This window comes from Manis javanica, chromosome 15 (assembly GCF_040802235.1).
Source record: "Manis javanica isolate MJ-LG chromosome 15, MJ_LKY, whole genome shotgun sequence".
Classification (NCBI taxonomy): Eukaryota; Metazoa; Chordata; class Mammalia; order Pholidota; family Manidae; genus Manis; species Manis javanica.
In genome coordinates, this window is record NC_133170.1 from 18,155,342 (window position 1) to 18,180,318 (window position 24,977).

The window sequence follows — 24,977 nt, forward strand, 5'->3', positions numbered from 1 at the left end:
TAGTAATTCAAATCCAAAATATCACAACAATGTGTGGAAAAAATGATCTTCCTCACTTTACAGATGACTTAAAACTTAAGATTATATGAAAGTAAGTGATAGAACCAAAATTGAATTATAAAGCCTTTGTTCTTTTCACCTTTTTATGTTGAATACAACTGGTTTTTACTTAACAGGATTCATAATATAATAATTGAAATTACAAATATATTATCCAAACTGAAAGAATTTGAGCCAAAATTAATGCTCTTCTAACTCATGAGTCTTCTGGTGCCAGTTGAAGTGAAAAGTCTGGCAGTTGACTTATATTTTTAAACTTTTCCATTTTTAATGAAATTGCTGCTTTCAATGCACTAGCTATACTTAGTAAATCACAACAAACAAAACACAACATTTTAGGTGAAAGAGACAAATATACACTAATTGAGACATTATTTAGTGTTATTAAACCAATTTTTTCTTATAGGAAGTGCAGTTAAATTTAAAATTCCTAGAAGTACTTCTGTTATATACTTGAAGAGCCATATATTTTGATGTACCATTTTTCTCAGATTAAAAAAATTTATTGTGTGGAAAATTTAAAATATACAAAGTAGACAGAATAGTATAGTGAATCTGAATGTAGCCGTCATCTAGCTTTAGCAGTTATTAACTCTTGGTTAATCTGGTTTCATCCTTCTTCCCATTTTCTTGCCTCCCCTGTGAAGCAAAGCAGATCTCGACATACTGTTTCACTTCTAAATATTTCAGTATGTTATTCTTAAATAAAGACACTTTTTAAATGGCTTAGCCATAATTTAGTTATCATACCTGAAACTAAAAGTTAATTCTGTAATATTATTAAGTATTTAGTTAATGTTCAGTTTGCCAGTAGTTTCATAAAAGCCGCTTTTTTTACATTTTGTTGAATCAGGGTCCAACTAATGTCCTGTATGATTAGTTAATATGTACTTTAATGTCTGTTTTTAATATATAGATATTCTCCTGTATCTTTTTTTTTCTCTTTGCGGTTTAATTGTTGAAGAAACTGAATCATTGGCCCTGTAAAATTTCCCACAACTAGATATTGCTTATTATGTCTCTGTGATACAGTTTAACATGTCCTCTGTCCTGTGTGTTTTTTATAAAGTGGTGGAAGGTTCTAGAGACTTAATCACATTCAGATTATTTTTCTTCCTCTCTCCTCCTTCCTTCCTTCCTCCCTTTCTTTCTCCCTCCCTCCCTTCCTCTTTTTATCCCTTCCTTCTCTCTTGCCATCCTTCTCACTTCCTACTACATGATGGTATTTCTTCTTCCCTCAGGAGACATAGACTATGTGGCTACTTTTCTTTCTTTGTGCTAGCAGCTGTTAGGCCTAGATACTTTAAGTAGGAGGCAAAGAATGATATTTCAATTGTCATTTTATCTTGATTTATTATCTGGGATACTTCTATAAAGAAAAACTCATCTACAGTTTGTTTAGCTAGTTTTACAGTTTGTATAAAAAAGTTTGGGTAAATGCTTGATTCTTTTGTTTCTGAGTTTTTAGTGGTAGGAATCATCGGGGAAATTCTGACATATATATGAAAAGCACCTGGAGAATATATAATAGTTATAGAACCCAATCCTAAACATGTATTGATAAACTATCAAAAACAGAAAATAATTGCTTTTGAAGGTATATGAGACAGATAGCTTTAATAAAAATAACATTGTGCAATGCTTTGAGAAATATGCCTTTATAAAATGGTGTAATGTTAGGCATTTAGTTTGTTCTTAGGTATACAAGAGTGGAGCCAGACTTCCTGTATTAAAATTTGGTTCTTCACTTAACCTGTGTAACTTTGGGCAAGTTACATAATGTCTGTGTGCCTCCGATTTCTCATCTGCCAAATCAGAATAATAATAGAACCTCCATTGTAAGGTTGTTGAGGATTGAATGTGTTCACACATTAGGCACTTAGAGCAGAGCCTGGAACATCTAAGCTCTCAGTGTTAACTGTTGCTATTGACAGTGTTTTTCTTTGCTATTATAGCAGAAAGAAGGGGGTAGGGAACTTCTGATGCTTATTTTATATATGTCACAGAGTCTTACTTTTGATGTATTTTTTTCTCATCCATGTTGTATGTTCCAGCCTTCTTAAAGTCACATATATAACCCCTTCTGAATTAGTGTTTAGACATTGCACATCAACACTTGGTAGCATCATAAAGACAGGCAACTAAACATATGTCTCTTGATTGTATCTTTATTATACAGCTAAAGAATATTAAAAAATATATGTATATATATTTATATGGTGGGTTTTAAAATTTATATTTATGAGAAGAGACAATTTATACTGTTGTTTCTATTGTAGTGCTTGGTTGAGTTATGAAGTCTAAGCCCCTCATGTTTGCTCTATTAATTACACTAACATCTCATTTTTCAGGTTTGCCTTGTAATACGCTTTTCAGATTCACAAACAAGTGCATTTCATAGCAGTTTATTCCATGACTTAAAATGTAATTCTTTCAATATTAGGATTTTATTTATTTATTTTTAATCTGTTAGGCAGGCAATTTTTCTTACAAGCATCAAGTATTTTCCAGTCTTCGCAAACATAATATAATGAATCAGTATACATACTATTTATTTGGGTTGTATTATAGTATATCCTTGGAGGCTGTAGATATATGCATGGTTATGTGGTTTTATATCAGATATTCTCAGGATGACTTATACATTTTTTCTTTGCATCTATGTATTATTTTTCCTTGGTTATTGGTTATTATAACCTACCAATTTCTTTCTGCTTATTCTTTCTGCTGCCTCTAGCAGCTTCCACAAACAGTGCTTCTAATAAATATTCCTAACCTGCTGTGGATTGATTTGATTACCGACTTCATTAGAACTTTTTCTAAAATAAGATTAGAAAGGATCTAAACTGAGCTTGAGGGTGTCTTCTCAAAAGTAAAATGCAGTTTAGCACATAGACTCTGTGGGATTTATTTAACTAGCCATATAACTTTTAAATTTACTTTATGACATTGCTGAGGTTGTCATATATGTATGGCCTCTAAGCAAGTGAGGTGTTATTTTATTAGGATCTGAATAGAACTAAAGGCTGGTCTTCTGTATTTCCTTACTGTTAAAGAGTTGGCATTCTGTCTCCTGGAGAACTGCATCTGTTAGATGCATGTGACAAAAGAAGTCAGCACTGTTAATTATTACAGCTCTTTAAAACTATGTGGTATTAGTGATAGTATTTTTTATTTAAAACGCAAACTCTTTGCCCTTGTCTTATTATTGGCATTTTTCTTCTATCTTAGCTTTAAGAAGTATTTTTCACATATATGGATTCTTTAAACACCTAATGGATAGATACATATTTTATAATATTGTAAATTACACAGATATAGATCACTTAAAATATGTACTTTTAATATGGTCCTCATTTTAGTTACCCTGTTTCTTATGCTTCTGTATAGGTCTTAAGCTGGATATGTAAGTCCAGCTACATATAGGAAATAATTGAATATGCTTATTCTGTTTATAGTTTATAAAATGTCAGACAAATTTTAAAAGATATAAGATAAACTCTCTTTGAGGCATTTGATCTTAGATGTGGATTCAAATCCTAGTTTCAGTCATAGGATCTTAGTTTATTCAGTACTTCACAGAGTTACTGCAAGGATTAAATCAGATAGCATGTTACTCTACCTGTTGTAATATTTGATCCTTCATGATTTCCTTCCTCTTATCTTTTCCATCCATATAATTTTGAATTTAGATAAAAAGAGAACAAAAAATGTAAGTAAAAGAGAACAAAATGTATGTGTTAAACAAAAGCAACTATTGCTTTCATATTGAGCTTCAAAATAAGCGATATTTTACTTTTATTCATTTATTTTTGTGTGCAGGTCAGCTTTAAAACAGCTCTTGTTGGACTGAAGTGGAACCGTGAGAATTAGCATATATTCATTTTTGAGGTGAGTCCATTTATAGAAAAATTTGTGTATTGACAACAGTCTGCTTTTTCCTAGGAAATGTTATCATTTACATGTACTTAGAGAAAAATTACAATTATCCGTGAAATGCTGTTAGTGTGGAGCGGTGGTGAGAGCCTGAGGCTGAGACTGGAGCTCGCCCTGAATGCCAGCCAGCCCCACCGAAGGGGCTCTCAGTGTTGTGACCCTGGTCACCTGACTTATTTGTGTTATTTTGCCTAGAATGATAAGCCTGTTGGCTCTGCTTACTTTTCAGATTCTATGTTGTGAGAATACATTAAAATCATGGATATCAAATTGTTTCATTAAGAAAAATGTAAGGTAGAGATATTGTGAACTGTCACAATGAGCTAAATGGGAATTAACAGTTGTATGTACAAAATCTTTTTAAGTATAAAATTTTTGAATGTAATGGTGCCCTAATGCCACTGAAACCATAGTAAGACAGGGACATTTTATATATTGTTTCTGCAAAAACTGGCAAGTATAAAAGATGAAGAAGAGGGAAAGTAGGAGGAAGAAGTGGTAGAGGACAGAAAACAAAACCAATTAGATGGTCCTGAAAGCACTGGAGTTTTTAAACTATACATTTCTTTAATTTCTAGGAAATATTTGAAGGAATTATTCATCCAATGGCTGCTAAAAATGAATTTTCCATTTACAAACTGTTTGTATTATTTCCAGTATTTTTATATTGAGTAGTTTACATTCTTGCTGCGGAAAAAATAAATCTAGTTCTGATTTTTCCCTTCTCAAGAGTTTTAGCCATTCATCTGGGTGCCTTAGGTGTTCACGGCATGAGGCTTTAGTAAGACTGAATGGGTGTTTCTTCTAACTACACCAGTGTTTCTATTTGTTTTTTTTTTTTTAACTTCCTCTATATATTTTCTTCTCCCACTCACCTAGCACATGTCATTGTCTCATCTCTGTTTGGACTGAGGTTTTTTTCACATATCCTCTTATTCTTGGTCTTTTAAATTGTCTATCTACATCTTTTAAAGGTGCCAGGCTACTGTTTAGCAAATGTGATTACTGTATTTCTTTCTAGTAACCATGTTTGGAGATTATTTACCTTTATCTTGGGAGAGAAATACTGGCCAGATGGTAGTAAAATTACTATCTTTGGAAACTCAGTTGTTGAGCTGTTACTGGATTCTGGTATGTAGTCGTTAATCTGTAGCCAGATGATATGGCCCTCTGTTGCCTAATGTTGCAGCTGCTCTCTCTGTATCTTAGTCTAGGAGAAAATGTTGTATTTTCCTCACACAATTTACTTGTTCATTTCCTTGCTAAAGAACTGAGAGGGCCATTTTCAGGGCCTTTCACAATGATCAGTGACCTGCCCTTTAATGTTCAGTGCTAGCTCCACAATTTTAATTCTCCTGCTGCCACTTTAACCTCTAATTTATTGCATGGCTGAGTCATCTAGCAACTACTTTTGTGTTCTCTTTATACAATTGCAAATCACATTATTTTGTATCATTAAGAAATGTTTTTTTTTTTAACTTAGAAAACAATTGGCTTATTTAGTTCCGCTTATAATTTCTTTGGTTTCCTAAAAAAGTAATTGACCAGTTCAAAGAAATGCAGTTGTAGGGGGGCTTTTACCAATTGCTTTTTTATAATAGATAGTGAGGGTAGGATGCTAGAAAGGCCTGTGTTCATAGTCATCACCTTTTAATACTTGTAAAATTTGGGGTATGTATCCCCTCTGAGCCTCAAATTTCATAGTTGTAAAATGGATATAGTGTTAACTAAATCATAGAATTGTTAGGATTAAGTGAGATACCATATGGAAAGTAATTGCTGCCATTGCTGATATATCTTCCTCCCTCGTTATTGTTGTCATGACTATGTGTTAAGACTCAAAGGGATTTTTGTGCAGGTGAGCTCAGAACAGAATGCAGCTTTGATGAAAGTTTCTTATTGTTTCAGTATATCACCTTAAGAAATTTTATGTAGTTACAGGTCCTTTGCTACACCATTCATCTTCATTAAGATGAGAAAGTCCATGTGTCTGGCTGACATTACTACAGACTTATGGAAATGAGTTAATTGGTCACTCATGAGCTGTTTCTGGGAATAGTGTTACAGTTTTATGAAATACAGAGTTTAAATTCAGATTTAACTGCTCTCAGAAGTAGGCAGCTATTTGAACTATTTACCTTTGCAAAAACATGATGCAAAAAGTATTAATCACTTTTGAAAATTTTCACTTTTCAGTGCGTATTTCTGCTTTATGGATCTGATGAAACTCTGCCATGATATCAGATTTTCAAGCCACATATATAGTGACTGATCATCCAGCCTCCTCTTGCCCATACACAGGCCCACTTTGTTTCCTGTCTTTCAGAGTGTGAGTGTACAAGCTGTAGGGCTTAGATAACAGCACATGGAGTGGCTTCTTGCTGTCACTTTGGGGATGATTGAAACTACTGAACTTACGTAAAACAGAATGAAATCTTTTTGTGCAAGACTACTAGGGGAAAAATGTTCCTATTCAGAAAATACTCTGGCTTTTGAATCTTCAATGTGAAGTTCACATGAGGTAAAAAAGCCCTGAGTGAGTGAAATATTTAAAATACTGAAAAGCTTATTTTAAAGCTTCATATTATGAATTTAACTCTACAAAATACTTTGAAAAAGAAACAAATATTTTCAAGATGGCAAGGATTCTGTTGAGAGAATTTGATTAAATCAGTAAAAACTTAGGTAACAGTTGCCTAGAACATTTTGATTACTCTATTCAAAAAGGATTTATTTCCATATCATATAAAGACATTCCTTTAAGATACTATGAGATAAAATACTGACTGAACTTCTTACCTGAGATGCATTTATACATTGAATAAATGGAATATTTTAAGTGTCATATAGAATCCTGCCATTTGTGAATCTGTTCTAGAAGCAGTATTTAACATCTAATAGATCCTTTGTGCTATTGAAGGTTTTCATGTTTACATGGAAGTAAGGAAGGTCATGCAGTTTGTCTCTATTTTTTATCTTTTTAGTTACATAGGAAATGTAGTTATTTTCTGAGGAGGGGTGAAGGAATAACAGAGCTGTATTATAACTTGAAAACGTGGTTTTTATGGGGAAAATGTCGTGGAACCAAAAAGAAATGAAATGTTGATGAGCAGTAGTCAGAGACCAGCTAATATTGATATAAATTTATAGTTTATAAGTCTCCTTAGGAACACAGGGAGTAAATGGAGAGAGAGTTGAGTCAGAGTAAAGTTCCCTGCCTCAAAAAGTTCACAGCTTCATTCACAAATTAGAATTACCTATTTTAAAGTCCCTTAGTTTCCAACCTCTACGCAGACTTGAGCAGCCTAATTCCAATGTAGCTTATTGAATCTTTATTTTCAGATCATGTTCAAGTACCTAGCTCGGTGCATGGTTAAATTAAACTGGCAGTATGGAATCAAGTGCTAGCAGGAAAGGCTGTGCTTTTATTTTTATAGTTGTGAACAGCACATGACCTATCTTACCTATAGAGGAATCACATTGGTCTTCTCTTTAGAAACCTTGAAAGCAAGAAGAGACTATAGAATGAAATATTTAAAGTATGGGAAAACCAAACCCCAAACCACCAACCTAGAATTCTGTATCCAGCAAAATTACCCTTCAGAAATAAAAGATACTTTCCCAGACACAATAACAACAACACAATGGGGAATTTGTCATCAATACACGTGCCTTGAAAGAAATGCTAAAAGAAATACGATTTGTAAGTATTTAAGTCTGTGGGTTGTCTTTTTATCTTCTTAATTGTGTTTTTTTAAAGAATATTTTATGGTCTTGAAAATTTTTGCTACCAAACCTTGATATTAAAATATATTGTGCTTTAAATGTTTCTGGAAATAGTATCTCCAAAATGACCATTTTTTAAATTTATTTATTTATTTATTCATCTATCCATTTATTTATTTATACTTTTTATTATTATTTTTAATTTTGCTATCATTAATGTACAATTACATGAACAACATTATGGTTACTAGACTTCCCCTATTATCAAGTTCCCACCACATACCCCATTACAGTCACTGTCCGTCAGTGTAATCAAATGCTATAGAATCACTACTTGTCTTCTCTGTGTTATATGCCTTCCTCGTGTTCCCACCCCCTACATTATACGTGCTAATTGTAATGCCCCTTTTTCCGCCTCATTCCTCCCTTCCCACTTATCCTCCCCAGACCCTTTCCTTTGCTGGTAACTGTTAGTCCATTCTTGGGTTCTGTGAGTCTGCTGCTATTTTGTTCCTTCAGTTTTTTCTTTGTTCTTATACTCCACATATGAGTGAAATCATTTGGTACTTGTCTTTCTCTGCCTGGCTTATTTCACTGAGTATAATACCCTCTAGCTCCATCCATGTTGTTGCAAATGGTAGGATTTGTTTTCTTCTTATGGCTGAATAATATTCCATTGTGTATATGTACCACCTCTTCTTTATCCATTCATCTACTGATGGACACTTAGGTTGTTTCCATTTCTTGACTATTGTAAATAGCACTGCGGTAAACATAGGGGTACATCGGTCTTTTTCAAACTGGGCTCCTGCATTCTTAGGGTAAATTCCTAGGAGTGGAATTCCTGGCTCAAATGGTATTTCTATTTTTAGTTTTTTGAGGAACCTCTATACTGCTTTCCACAATGGCTGAACTAGTTTACATTCCCACCAGCAGTGTAGGAAGGTTCCCCTTTCTCCACAACCTTGTCAACATTTGTTGTTTGTCTTTTGGATGTTGGCCATCGTAACTGGTGTGAGGTGATACCTCGTTGTGGTTTTAATTTGCATTTCTCTGATGATTAGTGATGTGGAGCATCTTTTCATGTGCCTGTTGGCCATCTGAATTTCTTCTATGGAGAAGTGTCTGTTCAGCTCCTCTGCCCATTTTTTAATTGGCTTATTTGCTTTTTGTTTGTTGATGTGTGTGAGCTCTTTATATAATTTGGATGTCAACCCCTTATCGGATATGTCATTTATGAATATATTCTCCCATACTGTAGGATGCCTTTTTGTTCTACTGATGGTGTCCTTTGCTGTACAGAAGCTTTTTAGTTTGATAAAATCCCACTTGTTCATTTTTTCTGTTTCCTTTGCCCAGGGAGATATGTTCATGAAGAAGTTGCTCATGTTTATGTCCAAGAGCTTTGTGCCTATATTTTTTTCTAAGAGTTTTATGGTTTCATGACTTACATTCAGGTCTTTGATCCATTTTGAGTTTACTTTTGCATATGGGGTTAGACAATAATCCAGTTTCATTCTCTTACATGTAGCTGTCCAGTTTTGCCAACACCAGCTGTTGAAGAGACTGTCATTTCCCCATTGTAAATCCATGGCTCTTCTATTGTGTATTAATTGACCATATATGCTTGGGTTTATATCTGGGCTTGCTAGTCTGTTCCTTTGGTCTATGGGTCTCTTCTTGTGCCAGTGCCAAATTGTCTTGATTACTGTGGCTTTATAGTAGAGCTTGAAGTTAGGGAGCATAATTCCCCCAGCTTTATTCTTCCTTCTCAGGATTGCTTTGGCTATCTGGGGTCTTTTTTGGTTCCATATGAATTTTAGAACTATTTGCTCTAGTTCATTGAAGAATGCTGTAGGTATTTTGATAGGGATTGCATTGAATCTGTAGATTGCTTTAGGCAGGATGGCCATTTTGGCAATATTAATTCTTCCTGTCTGTGAGCATAGGATGTTTTTCCATTTATTGATATCTTCTTTAATTTCTCTGATGAGTGTCTTGTAGTTTTCAGAGTATAGGTCTTTCACTTCCTTGGTTAGGTTTATTCTTAGGTATTTTACTCTTTTTTGATGCCATTATGGATGAATTGTTTTCCTAATTTCTCTTTCTGCTAGTTCATCACATTTCTGCATATTAATTTTATATCCCACAACTTTGCTGAATTCAGATATTAGATCTAGTAGTTTTGGAGTAGATTCTGTAGGGTTTTTTATGCACTGTATCATGTAAAATGACCATTTTTAGTGAAGCTTATTTAAAGTCTTAGCTATGTAATCTTTTTATTAAAGTAGGTCACAAGGGATAAACATTGGACTTGTATTTTCATACAAAAGACATGTGCTCTCCTCAAGTAGGTATGGTGGTGTTAAGAGTAATGTCTGACCTTTCAGATTCAATTAATGAATTTGAAATTGAATCTCCCTTCACTGGAGGAGTATTCCTGATTATTGTTGCTGTGTTTTTCTAACATCTTGTAAGGTATTTTTGTCTTGAGGCACAGATTACCTTTCCATACATCAGGAATCAATATTATAAAACGGCCACTGCTACAGTTTCTTTAAGCTTCATCTCTTGAACTGTTATTAGTTTAGCATAGGACACAGTCTAAATTATATATATACATACACTGCCAATCACACCCTGGTTTGAAAATAGAATCTATGAATTGGCCTCTGTCTGTTTTAAGAGTTATTACCATGGTGATGAATGAATGGTCTGCTTAGTTTGATGGTTGGCATGATTCTCCCAGGTTAGGTCGCTTGTGTTTTCTTACTACCAGTTGCCCATATTTGGGGCAACAGCTGAATTTCCATCTCTAAAAAGCAAGTAGTTAGAATGCAAAACTAGTGATTTAATAGAATTAGCTACATCAGTGCATTTAATCTGCTGACTATTTCTTTGGCTGCTAACTAGAGGGAGCTTATTCATTTCACATGGCTTTCAGCCTTTCCATTGCAGTTAGCACTGATGGGGAATCATTGTTGTATTGCCATTGGAAATTTCAAACGTTATGGGGGAGGGTGGAGAAAGCTGATAAAAGAGTCTGTACTTACCCATTCTTGACATTAATGAATGAGTCAGGTACTTTACTTTGCTGAATCTACATAAGCTGTGTCAGTCAGGGTTTTCAAGTTCAACCTGTAGGTACCTACAAACATTAAAATAAATGTTAAAATTAGGTTTAAAATATAAGAATGAGGCAGGGTTGAACACAAGAAAACAACACATTTGGGGTAACAAAATGAGTTGTTGATTTGATATCTATCTATCTATGTATCTATGTATCTATCTATCTATCTATCTATCTATCTATCTATCTATCTATCTATCTATCTATACCATATGCCAAATGATCAAACTGAATACAATGAGAGTTTCTGACTTGGGGTCAATGCTTCTATAACAAACCCGGCTGTGTACAGTCTTACATGTTTAGAAATCGTGTCAGCCAGGGAAACAATCAGGACTCCAAATGCCACGGACCTTTTGAGAAATTTAAATAGTGTAACTGTACTTAGTGTGTGAAACCGACATTTTATTAAACAAATTAATTAGATTTCCTGAGTGGAATGGTGACTTACGAGAACTAGTATTTCAAACCCTGAAAAAATATCATTTACTGAATTACAGTCATTCTTATCTGTTTAGTAATTTAAATCTAAGGGTTCATATGCAACAAAGTTTAAATTAGTTCAGTTCTGGCTATGATATGTCTTCTCTAACTCATAACTCTCAGTAAACAAAATGGTTTTCCACCTGATTACTGTGAATTGACGGATTTTCCTCCCTCTCTTTGATCTCTACATCATTAATAAAATTATAATAACTATTTCTGCTTCTAGGATGATTTATGTGATTTCTTCTGTACCTAATATAGTACACAGTACAAAATAGTCATTCAGTAAATCTTAATTCATTCTTTCAGAGACAAAGGGAGGCAGGATAACTAATAACCAGCTTACATTAAATAAAAAGAAAAAAGGGCAAAGCTCCAGATTGTCACTTCAAAACCTGCCTCTTATTGCCATTTCAGTATTTTGAGGAATGCTCACTGTATCACTAATATCACTTAATATCTTCAGCAAGAAAGCATTCTGTATGTGTGTATGTATTACATATATATGTATATATATATATTCATTCTTAAAGCTGGCACTTCCTCTTGGCTATTTTCGTGAGCCGCCTGGCATGTATTACTATAGAACTTCTGTTCTGCTTCTTTTAGACTTTGGCACCTATTTGAACTCTGCTGAGCCAGTGCAGCCTTCTCCAGCTGATTTTTTCCTAAGATTTTCTTCCCTGCCAATCACAGGACTGAATTGTCTATCCCACAGACATAGAAAGTTGTAGGTTTATGGAAAAGGAATCTTTGGAGAGGAATTTTTATGTGTGATGAAGCTGGATAAGATACAGTGAATTGGCTATCAGGGTTTTAAAAATAAGCTTTCATAGTAATAGTGTACTTCATGTAAAACTGGAACTTAATTTTTTTTCTTCTACTAAAAGCACAAAGTTTTCTTGGATTATTGGCTTGCTTCTGATGAGATTGTGAAAGGTGTTTCCTTACCTTTTAAGTAATCTGTCAAGAAGGCCAAGATTTTGTTTTATCAAAGTAATTTCCTGTGTTGTTTTCAATCAGGGTTTTGATTACTAAAAACAAAACAAACCTCACTCTTTGCTATTAAAAGAACTAACTTTTTTTTTTGCAACTTTCTATATTTGCCTTCTGAGTGTTTGTCACTATTGTTAAATGAAAAACTATTGTTTCATGGTGACCTATGATCCTATTTGCCTTCATGTTCTCCAGTTATATAAATTCTGTGAAATTCCTAGAAATTTATGACTTGGTATAATGTTATCGCTAATAATTCCAGTTATCTTAAAATGGATGTCACAGATATAAGCAAATTTCTTTATTATATTATAATGAACCCTTATCAGATCTTTAACTATGACCACTTAAAATCTTCTGTCATTTCTAGTTATTGTTTTATTTGGATGCTTTTGCAAAAGTGTAAAAGTGTTTCATCTTTAAGGAGACTCATGGGAATTATGCTAAAATACTGGTTTCTGACAGCTTTAAGGTCATCAAACTGAACTGGATAAAAAAATTTCCAGAACTAATGAAAAAATTAGATTCAAACAGAATAAAAATTAATTACATAGGACTGAATGAACTGAGGAGGGTTACTATAATTTTTTATGACTTTTTGTTTGAAACATTGATTTTTTTAATGTTTTGTTTTTCTAGATTTAAAGAAAACTTTTTCTCATTTCATTCAAGCTTCACTATGACTTAGAGCAAATTTGGTAAAATACACCTTTTTGAGTAAATATGAAATATTTATCTTTTTCTCCCTGCCTACCCTTCTAGAATTTGGAACCTTTCAGTGAGCTTATATTTTCATGGCAATATAGTTGTTTGCATAAGTTCTGTAAGAATCTGTTCTTGTAACAGGACACAACTGGAAACACTGATTATATTACCAATGCTTTCACTAAAATGTGATGTTTGAGAGAGACATGTGTAAACTCAGACAGCTTTAAGGAACTCAGTTTGGCTTTATGGAGCCAATAAAGCCCCTTGAAAAAAATTAGCTTGGTATCTTGCTTACCTATGTGTTCCCCGTAGCGTTCAAGGTGAGGAAGGCCACTTGCTGGGAGGCCCAGGAACCTCAGGCAATTTTGGGGACCTCGAGAAGAGAGGAATTTACCCAAATCTATAGGTATTATAGGTGAAGTCTGTTGGCAAGTCCTTAGCTTGCTATCATAGCCTCAAGAGGCTTTTATAAGCCCATCTGAAATTCCTTATAAAGTGTTTAAGCAAAGCAGATGAAAAGATTCTATATGGCCACTCACTTTTCTTGCTGCACTGATGTAAATAGTGAAGCCAGGTTTATTGAAACTAGATTTAATTTGCAAATAAGTTAGTCTTACATGGCTATCATTGATAGAAATGGGGGTGATTGTAGAGAGAAAAATTATGTTTCAGTAGAAATTATAATACACACTGTGGATATTAGACTCTATATTATGTTATTTGTCATTGAGATTGTATCTTCTATCTATAAACTGGCCTAGTTCCTGAATTCTAGTTTCCTCCAGTTTCTGGCTACCACTCTGCATATAAATGTTTCCAGTTTTTCTCCCACCCTTCTGTCTGGGAATCACTGATAATTAAAACTGCCATTTTTCTGAGGCCATGTTACCTAAAGTTGGACAACTTGATACAAACCTCAGAGAAATCAGCACAACAGCTCATAGACAATCCTTGTTTCTGTTCTGCATGACGTAAGGTGAGAAGATAACCAGAGACATTCAAACTGCCAGCCAGGAAAATCTGTCAGACTGCGTACCCTCACTCTATCTGAACATGCTTTGAGCCTGACATCTAGAAATCTTCTTGATTGCTACTCTCAGAACTCAAGACATTGGTTTATAATTTGCTGTAATTATTAACCATTGTTTTTCTTTTGTTTCCGTAGAAATGCATCCTACTAAATACCTGATTGCTTATGCTCTATAGGCCTAACCTTGGGAGTCCACCTGCATCCCTGCTTCCTGAAATGAGTCACTGTTCTCAGGGCTGAGAGACGGGTTCAGTCAGCTGTGCACCCATCTACTACTTAGCTAATAACCTGGGTATGAGGTCCACGACCATCAGCCCGGCTTTTAATATTTGAAACTTTGGGAAGTTTTAGAGGAGGGAACTAATGGGGTTCACAGCACATCAGCCCAAAAATTGTCACTTTGGCATATTGATTATTTTTGAATTAAAGTTACTTAAGCAGCAGCAGGTGCAAGGATACCCTGACCCTCCTTTGACCCCGTGAGGCGGGGAAATAAATTCCCATTGTGAAGGATACACTCCCTACACGTGGGGGGTAAAAGGCATCTTTACTGCCAGAGATCAGAAATTCAAGGCTGAGAAGGCTGTATAAACACACTGTGTTACCTCTTTACTAATTTTCTACCCCAAGCTCAAGGCCCTTGTCTTGTCAATTACAAATTTCTTGTTTCTTTGAAAGATATGAGGGCTGCTCACTTTGAGACTTTTATTTTGAATGTGCTCCCATATGTACAAATTAAATTAATTTTTCTTCTGTTAATCTGTTTTATGTCAATTTATTAGACCCACCAAAGAACTTAGAAAGGAAGAAAGGAAAAGTTTCCCTTTCCCCTTCAATACTCATGTGAAACAAATTTCAACAAATACTTAAGACACAAACTTAATAAATATATAATAAACAATTGCTTATTGACAGAGTTTATGAATTTTAAAAATTCATTTTTTTCTCTTTCACATTTTTCCCCCTCATCTCTCTCTCCTTTCTTTGGTAATGAATCAGGGCTGTTGTAATGAGATTTCTACAGATCTGATGTCCATGGTTGGGAGTGAGAGAACTGGGTGAGTCACCATACGCCTCATAGTCATTAGTATAATTTTTGATAAGAGTAGTAAAAATAGAGATTTAAGAAGAATAACATAAGTGAAAATGCTGTGTGAACTATACAATATGTGCACATGCACACGCACACACACACTTCAGGCAATGCAAAATTAGTGGTATGAGATAAAGTATGTTGTCTCCATAATTACTGACAGTCCCCATAAATGAGTAGAAATTGGTTTTGAGGTCTAACATACAAGATATATAGGATAAGATCTGTTAGCTCATCCTGGTTTATTGGCATGGATCTCTGGGCTGGCATCTTAACAGAATGCAGAATCAGGTAAACAAAATGGTTGTTTTTAAATAAACCTAGAAATGAGTGCTTTTTAGTAGATGTTGAATTTTGTTTCATTGTTAAATCAAAATGACGTAAGGTGAACTGAAGACTCATTATTTTCATGCATGTTACGCTATTTTAATTTTGGGGGAGAATAAAGCAATATATATTACTTGCCTATACTGAGATAAACAGGCCCTTTTACAAAATGGATCAATGCCAAGATAGTATGTGTGGGAGTTTTACATATGTATATGTCTTTCTAAAAGATCCATGTGAAAATCTACTTAAAATCCATATAAGTGACTGTTTAATATATACTTATTATACCATAGCAGTCAAATTTTAAAATAGAATAGCTGAATTGACTGTTGTATTGAAAGATATAGAAAACTTTTGATATAAAATGTATATATATTCAGAAAAACTACCTTGTTCTTTCTGAATCTTGTCTTCCCTAATGTTGAAGTCAATTAATGGAGGCTTTTTGGTGGTGGTTGAAACATACCATGTATGTAAATTTCACAGTTTATCCTGGGAGTGTGAGTTGAGGATCAGATTTTGACATCAAGTTCTGAAAGTTCATAAGCCTTAGGGATTGACAGACTGACTCATGGGTGATGTTGTGATTTCCTGTTAAAAAGCCATAGAGCGTTTCTGTTGTCAGTGACCACTATGATACTCAGAGTCAGTAACAGAGAATGAATGACAAGCCGCATGTTTACATGACTGAAGTGATACTTTAGTTCCAGCATAGTCAGTGTGTTGGTCATCTTAAACTTAATTATAGGTCAACAGTAAAAATTAAAAGTGTGACCTTTTTGAGATGGAAGAGTGGGATTAGGATGGTGTGTAAGCCTTATTTCTGAAGTATAAAATGACCTTCACTTGGGAGTTGGTCAAAAAGGCACTTTTGGTTTTGGATTTAATTTATTTAGAATAATCTAGGTGGGAATATACAAGGATTACCACATGCATCAGATCTGTAAAAATAGAGGAGATGTGGCTTTTAATTTAGGGAATAATGCCTGATATTATTGAGAGTAAGAGTATTAAAAAAAGCCTGATCTGCTACCTTTTTTTTAAAAAAAAAGACATAGATAAGTGTTTAGGTTATGTTTTCTAAGTTAGAACTTGATGCTGTAAACATAAATCCATAAATGTATGTTTATGTCTTATACATATGAAATAAGAATATCTGTGCTGACAATCCACGGAATGAATTCTGTTGATCTAAAAGAAAAAAAATGGTCAGCAAGAAAATTCTGAAGAAGTTATGAGGAAATGGTTTTAAAAAGAGATCCATATCACCGTTAAACTATTGAGATGTGTAAAAAAAAAACTTTGCACATCAAACTAGAATAGTTTTAAAATAAGCCATATGCTGTGTTTTGGTGAGAGTCTAAGTATGCTGTCTGTATACTGTCTGTCTTCACTCAAGGGGAGGAAAAAGTTTGCCACAACCCTCTGACGGTTGCTGACTGATCTGCAAATTAAACAGGAGATGAGAATACATGTTTAACAAGGAGAGAATAATAAAGTTTATGTAATAAAAATTTTACATGATACGGGACACTTCATAAGGAAATGAAGAAACAGGTTAGACTTGGGTATTTTTATGCTAGGCTTGAAGAAGAGAGGAGTTGTAGGGCAATGTGATAGATGGAAGAGCATGAGGTGACTGTAGTAAACTAGGGGGAGCTTAGCAAGGCCTGTTGGTTCAGATTCCTCTCAGTGTACCTTTTCTTTGGAGATAAGGATGCACCCTTTCCTCCAGGTTTAAGGAGGCACCTCTCCCATGAGGGTTTTATGACCTGCTTCAGGGAAGAGGGCAAGGCCAGAGTGATCTTCCTGCTTCTGTTGTTTCTCAAACTCCTTCACCTGAAAATATTCAGTATCTTAAGATCGTAGTATGGTCCGAACGCCGTCATTCATTCTGCCACCTAAAACTTCCCTAAAACGTCCACAGTCTAGAAACTGAGTTAGTAGATTGCCCCATAACCCATCAAACCAGTTTCTCAGTCCTGGACATTTCTATGGAGACAAGAGGAAAAAAATAGGTTAATGGTTAGAATAAACTATAAATTTATTTTTTGAGTCTAGAGGGCAGTCGGTCATGGAGAATATTCATACTCCTAGATGTTGGACTCAAAGCATCTTCAGATGAGAGCAGGTGGTAGCAATCTGGGAGATTTTCTTGGTTTTTAGTTTGAATGTCCTAGGTAATGTCATCAGGTGTTCTGGTGAATTTTCTGAGTGGCCCACGGAAGCAGCAGGCAAGAAGATTGTCCATACATGAGCCGTTGTGGGATTGTCCAGCTTCAGCTTGAGAGGCATTGGGAAAGAGACAGTTTTAATTTTTAATGATTCTAAGGCAGAAGAAGAGTGGGTGAAAAATTAGAAACATTAGGTTAGAGTGTTGTAGCTAGATATTGGAGACTAGAAGAATTCAGGATCCAGTCCAGTTTACAGGTAGATAACAAAATCTTAAAGACAAGAACAGAACTCGAATTTAATACCCACAGAAATGTGCTATAGTTTTAAATTGAAATGAAATCTTTGTCTCTGTAGTCACTCCCATTTCTGTCAAAGAGAGATTATCTATTTGTTTCCAAAATAAGGCTAATCTCATTAAACTTGGCCTGATTATTTATGTCAGTGCAACAAGAGTAGTGATTGACCATATATGCTTTTTCTAAGTCTGTGTTGCTGATACTTTTAGTAAGAAATCTCAGTTACACTTGTAGAAGCCTCTTGAGGCTAGGAGACCAAGTCAGTGATTCACCATCAGATTCTGCCTATGATAGTTATAGACTTGGCTGAGTTCCTTGCTTCTTGAAGTCCCTAAAATATCCTGAGGTTCCTGGGTCTACTAGAAAGTGACCTTCCTTCCTTACGTCTTAGACAGGAACCTTAAAAGAATGATGCTAGGCAGTTTTCTGATGGGGAGCTTTATAAGCATTAAAGTCAATGTTCCTTAAAGTCAAAAGTCAATCTTAGCCCTTAAAGCTGTCTGGTCTGATTCTGTGTACCTCATTCTCAAATATGACATCCAGTCAGAGCCTTGCTAATGTTTATATATTTTAAGTATATATAAGTGTGTACATACAAACATATATATATATCTATAATATTATAATAACTGCTAATAACTGCTATAATAAGTGCTAATAACTGACATTTATAATTGTGTCCTGTTATAAGGAAAACAGATTCTTATTGAACTTATGCAAATAACTATATTGCCATGAAAATAAGAATACTAAGAATTCTCGAATTCTGGAGGGATTAGGTAGGAAGAAAAGATAAATGTTTCGATTCTGTTTACAAAGGTATAATTTACCAAATTGCTGTAAGTTAGAGGTAGTGTAAGAGCAAAGAGAAAAAGGTTTCCTTAAATCTGAAAAACATAACATTAAAGAACCAGCAGTACTTCAAACAAAATTGATAAAAATTATAATCATCCACATTAGTTCATTCAGTTCCATATAATTAATTCTTGTTCTGCTTGATCTTTGGTTAGCATTTTTTTATGAATTTGTCAGCTTCTTCATTAGTTCTGGAAATTCTTACTCAATCCAGTGGCATATTCTCAGTTATTTAAATGTTGTCATTTAAATATTGTAAATATTTTCAAGGAAGAAATCACAGTAAAACAGTAACTGTTTATGAATCATAAAAGACTTAAAAATAGTCTTAGAGTTCTGATGAGAGTTCATTTGATAAGGAAAGTTAGTTATTTCTGTGGCATACAATTAAGGTAACAATTGGACAAATGGTATTGACATATTTCTATGGACTTCATGCAATTTCTGAATACCTATATTAATAAGAGTTATCCATACACATATAAATGACCTATAAGGATTTACATCACTTTGACAGTCTTTCTTATATAATTTAACATACCAAATCAACCTAATAATTTTAATATCTTTTCTTAAGATAAGAGACAAATCCTTTGAGATTTTTCTGGGAGTCCTCTGGGAAACCTGAAAATCAATTTGAGGTCAAAAAGTTTTGGGAATTTTGTCAAAAATATCAAAAGGTTTGGGTACTTGACTAAGTAAGATCACAGATCATTATGAAATAATACTTAGTCATCTATTTAATCGAAGTAAAAAAAGATTTTAAGGGCAAATACAGAATATTATATAGTTGTGAACAAAATTTAACTCAATGTTGAGAAGACTCAGTTTTCATATGTGATCAGTGACCTCATAAAGACAACATGAAGCACAGGAGATTATTCTAAGACATCTTGGTTTCTGAGGCTGATTACTTAAAAGGTAAAGAAAACCCAGAGAAGCAGTGATATTTTTTAAGCTACCATTTATTACTTACAGTTAAGCAGGCGCACTGCTATGCTTCTTACATGCATTATTTTGTTCAGTCTCTATGAAGAACATATACTTTCATTTTATAGACAAGCAAGCAGACTTAGTGAAGTAGCTTGGCCAAAGTCATACACATGAAGTTACAGTACTGGTATTTGAACCTGTTTTGCACATGAACCCAAGTTCTTTACAACTATATTCTATTGCCTATATTAATCGTTTGTTTAAGGTCATGTAATGCTAAATTGTAGAGCCAAGGTAAAAAAAAAACAAAACACTAAGGTTTTAAGTTTCAAATCCATGGCTCTTTGGCCATAATATGCCACCTCTTGGCAGAGGTTTATTTAATTTAATCTATTTTCCACAGCCCCATGTCTGGAATACAAGGGGGTTAGATGCTAATGTTAGAGTTGTCACTAAAAGGTCTTAAAACTGCAGACAAAACAAAGATTAAGGACTGGTTTGGAGAATGGGTATTTTCTCCAACTGAAAATAAACTTGAAAGTAACCCTTAGTATTTTGCCCAACCAGGGTAAACCTTCATTGAGCACTTTTCAGCCAAAGGCCATAACAAAATTTTGCTGCCTGGGCAAACTCTAGTCCAGTCATATTCAAAGAAATTAAATCACTTTAAAAACTGATGTGGCCTCTGGCAATTTAATATCAATGTATTGCTGTCTCATTCATCTTCAGATCATGTTGAAGTGTTTCTGTAATGGCTTCTCCTTATGTGACCGCAGTTCTTCTAATATGCCATTGACACAGCTTGTCTGAATTCAGCCCCGTCTGCTACCCCTATTTATTGGTAAAATACAAGCTTCAAGGATCATTTGATGTGCAAATTTAATTGCAGGTTTTATTTTCGAAGGATGACATAAACTATATCATTCTAATAGCTATTGACACAGCATTTTCTAAACCATTACTCTGAAAACAGGCATTTCTATCTATTGTAATGCATCCTGATTTAATTTTTCAAGGCTGTTTGTTCAGTATTAGCTTGTTATATTGTATACATACATATATATATATTTATATGATGATTCTTTGCAGTATTTCAGTAGGTCCATGATTTGAAATTTAAACATGGGCATTTCTCTAGATTTTTTTGGTTAGATAGTACCTTATCAGAATTCACAATTCATTTTGTGTCTGCTGATTTATACTCTCCCTCTCTTCTCTCACTTCCTTCCCAGTGCTATAGTACATGATTATAGTTAGGAGAGATTACAATAGTTTCCTGACTGTATTAACAGAGTTAAAGTAAAAATACTCTGGGAAGGATTGGTAGTTCTGTGAAATGCCTTTGTTTTCCCTCAAATGCCCCTTAAGAATCCAGAAGCACCATGATTTTACTAAGCTGAAGTGTCCTATCATTATTCTTTAGAGTTTAAGTTTTTGGTGGAATGATGTTAGAAGTGTAAAAATGCTGTTTTGCAAGGAACATCTGTGAGTTCTTTTGATGTGCATTCACTGAGCCAGTTACATGGAATGCTAACACTGCCTGACTCATGTGAAAGGAAAAAAACTCTACTTGAAATCTTAGTGATGGGAAATATTGGTACTACATGTCAAGGTCTTCCATTTTCCATGCCTCTCAGGAATTCTTTGTACCTATTGTGTTTCAGCAGTCTGTATTCAAATGGGAATTTTTCAGCAGAAATTGGAGGTTCTATAAAAAGTGTTGTTTCATAATTTGTGAGTTACACTTACAGATGTTCTCATAGTAGCTTCTCCTCACTTGTCATTAAGTATTCTATTGATATCTCATTTTTCTGAAAATTTACCATCTTATGTTGAAAAAAGTAAAAATGCCAGTTTCTGGGTTTTAGCCAAACTCTATAAGTAGATTTCTATTTTTAAATTTGAACTGGTAGAACATTCTAGAATAGGTCTGAATGAGAGCTTACAAATTTGTCTCACTTATCTCCTTTTACAGGTAAGGAAATAAGGACACTGATGGGTTAAGTTATTTGCCCAAGGTCACAGAGCTATTAAGTGGCAGACTTTGGGCATAAACACAGCCTTTACACCTTACACTTTACAATTGTCTTTGGTTATAGGACATGAACAGAAATGAAAACCCACTTTCTTTTTTGTTGTCACCATTTTTTCTCAAAATTTTGTTGGCTTTCTGGTTGAAATTGCCAAATAAGTATGTGACTTATTGGTACTATATGGTGGTTCCTCAGTTTAAAATGACATTTAAAATCTATCATTAAAATAACTTTGTCTGATGTTTCCCTTAAAATAAGTTTACACTGTGCCAATAAAGTGATACCACCATTTTGTTCACTGACATGCCCTGTTGTGTAATTTTGCAGTTCATTTTTCTCAAATCAGTATATCTCTTAGACTCAAGCCATCTGTGAACTTGAAAATTTAATTACAATATCACTCTTCTAAATAACATGTGTGAAGAATGAATATTGTTGGTTCTGCTCTTATATATTCCCTTCAAGAAATGCCCATTTATGTTTTTTGTTTTCTACTTTTAGTCCAGATTCTGTCTCCAAACAATAGCTCCAAACCCATAGTGACTCATTTAATCTTCTTTAAATGAACAAATTAGTTCTTTCTCTCATTTACATGCAATGCATGTTTGCCCCTTTCTATGCCTACATTACTAATTTGATGTGATTCTCCCCAAATATGAATTATATTACACTCCTATTCCTTCTCCAGAGAAATGGTTGGAGCGTTTGGCCATTCAGTCTATGTGAATTTAGCTGGTTTAACTTGTCTGTAATTGAGATTTGACAATATACAACTTAAATTACAGAAACCTCTTCTGGACTCTGATTATCAACAGCGCATTAGTTTCTTACTCTCATTTAAAAAAGGATTTAAAGTTAGGAGGAGAAGACGGGTTGATTTAGTGATGACATAGCAGACTGTAATTCTTAAGAGAAGGAACGAAAGACAGAAGAGGAACTGAGGTTAAGCCGTGCAGGAACCTAGAGTGAAATTCTGCTGGATATCCAGGATGAATGGATTGCGACATTGCTAATCCATGTCGCTTGGCTGGCCAAACGATTTATGTAAGCAACTTCATGTCATTTTGGATCAGATGGTCTTAGTTGATAGGTATTGCTGCAGCTTGTCTTGTCTGCCTCTGTATTTGTGGTTACACAGTGTGGAGTGTAGGGCAGGGTTACCAGTAGAGATGTGTCTGTGTGCCACTTCCAGCTTCTTCAGTAGTCATGGGGGAACATGCAGAAACCAAAGCTACCCTGTTCCAAATGTATACTGTTTATTATGGTGACTTCTGGTCCTACCTTAGATGAGGGAATCACCGAATATCCATGAGCCTTGCTTACATTTGTCCCATGTGATTGGAATCCTGAGTGTACATAGATTATGGTTTTAGTGAATGCGGTTTTCATTATTAGTATTCTGGATAATGATTAGTTATATCCCAGCCTGATTGAGATTAACCTTGACAAATCTCAGCAGGGCTCATGGGTATTTGGGGATTCCCTCACCTTTCTAAGGTCGGGTGGTTCACCAGAAGTGTAGCCACAAGAAATACATGTTTGGAACATGATAGATTTGGTTCTGCACATTTTTCCATGGCTATTAGAGGAAGCTAGAAACCACACATACACACATCTCTCTGCTGGATTCCTTGCCCCACAGGGTAGTAAATGCACATATTAACTTATAATTAGGTAAGTGACTGTCTTAGAAGAATAGTAGGCCTATTTCTAAGCAGCAGCATTTTTGGCATTTAGCAGACCCGTGGAGCTAAGAGATATTATCTTCAAAATGACAAGGGTTGGAATTGGGATATCTTGTAAGGTCCCTTTTGTCTTTCAAAGTCAGAGATACATTGAAATGTTGGGTTGGAATTTTGTGATTATATTCATTTGGGAAAGGCTTTGCCTTCTGCTACCAATCTCCTCACCAAAGAGATTGTATTAGCGCTTTTCTGTAGCTCTCCCCATTGGTTTCCAGGCTCTGCTATTCTTCTCTTCTCACTCCCTTGATAGTCTGCCCTGTATCCTGCCTGCCCTTTTCTTCTGATGCTCCCCAGGTGCAGATTCTGAGATAGAAATTAGTGTGCTGGAAGTTTCCTAGAAAGTGCTCTTGGGATCAACCCCTGTGGAAGGGAGGGAAGAAACCAGTATTGGGTAGAGGGGAAGGGAGGCTACTGCGCAGTTTCAGTGGAGATCTGACCCCCTGGGGAGTGCTGAAGCTGGGAGGGCTCTTCATCATTGTCCCCAGCTGGGGAGTTGGGGCCAAATTTTTATATTCCCCATGTCAACCAGTCTCAGAATGTGGGCTGCCCTGGGAAAGGAGCATGAGCTGTGTGAGGACAGTCCTTAACATTCTCAAGATTGCTGAGAGCTGTCTGCTGGTAGCACTACAGCAGCCAGAAAATCAATCCTTCAGTCCAGAAAGGGGATCTGAGTGGCACATCACAGTTTCCACCCCACCTTTCTGGCAGAGGTACTGGAGGTGGAGAATAGGCTGGGGGATGGGAATGAGGAGTTGCAGGCAGACTGATCAGGAGCTTGAGAAACAGTAAAGAAGGAAAGCTGGTGTGGAATATGTTCTGCCAGATAATTGAGTTCTGGAATTGATTATTGGTTTTCTATTTGAGTTTTTAAATTTCTATTCACCTATAGTAATGCTCTTCCCTTTTTGAGTTACGGAGACCTGATGAAAACTCTGGGTGCTCTATGCAGAGAAGTGTACATGTTTGTATGCCTATAAATTCCATTTGGTTTTTGTAAAACCTATCTTTTCAGTTCCATATTCTTTGTAGGTTTTTTTTCTTCCTTTATCTCTTAATAATTATGCCTTTAAAAATTTTCATAGTAAAAATTTGTTGAACCCTAAATTTCCTGTTTTATTTGTTGATGCTCAATCACAGTACTTTTCTCACATATTTTGTGCTTTCTAAATTAAAGCCTCATCTTCAGTGGGGATTGTTTTTTGATTTTGTTTGTTTTGGTCTTTCTAGCTTGTAGAAATCCCATGTGGCCTTGTTTATGGAGAATTACTTTAAAGTGGTTTTTTGTTTGTTTCTCCCAGATACTCCAGGGATATCACAAGCCAAAGGCCCAATTTTATCTTAGTTTTTTTAGCTTGGAGATTCTCATAAAAATAAAATTCAAACTTCAAAACTTTTGTGACACAGGTTTAGAGTTTTAATTTCTGATCATAGCATTTCCCGTGCCC

The 24,977-nt window shown here is 34.9% G+C and overlaps 1 protein-coding gene across 3 annotated transcripts in view; it reads left to right on the forward strand.

Moving 5' to 3' along the window:
• The window catches only part of EPS8 (EGFR pathway substrate 8, signaling adaptor), a 173,467-nt gene that overhangs the window by 49,349 nt on the left and 99,141 nt on the right, over positions 1-24,977 (forward strand). For all 3 annotated transcript variants that reach the window (XM_073223223.1, XM_037023071.2, XM_037023074.2), the window contains exon 2: positions 3,883-3,951. The gene's annotated coding sequence lies outside the window, so the exon portion shown is untranslated. The remainder of the gene's footprint in view (positions 1-3,882; positions 3,952-24,977) is intronic.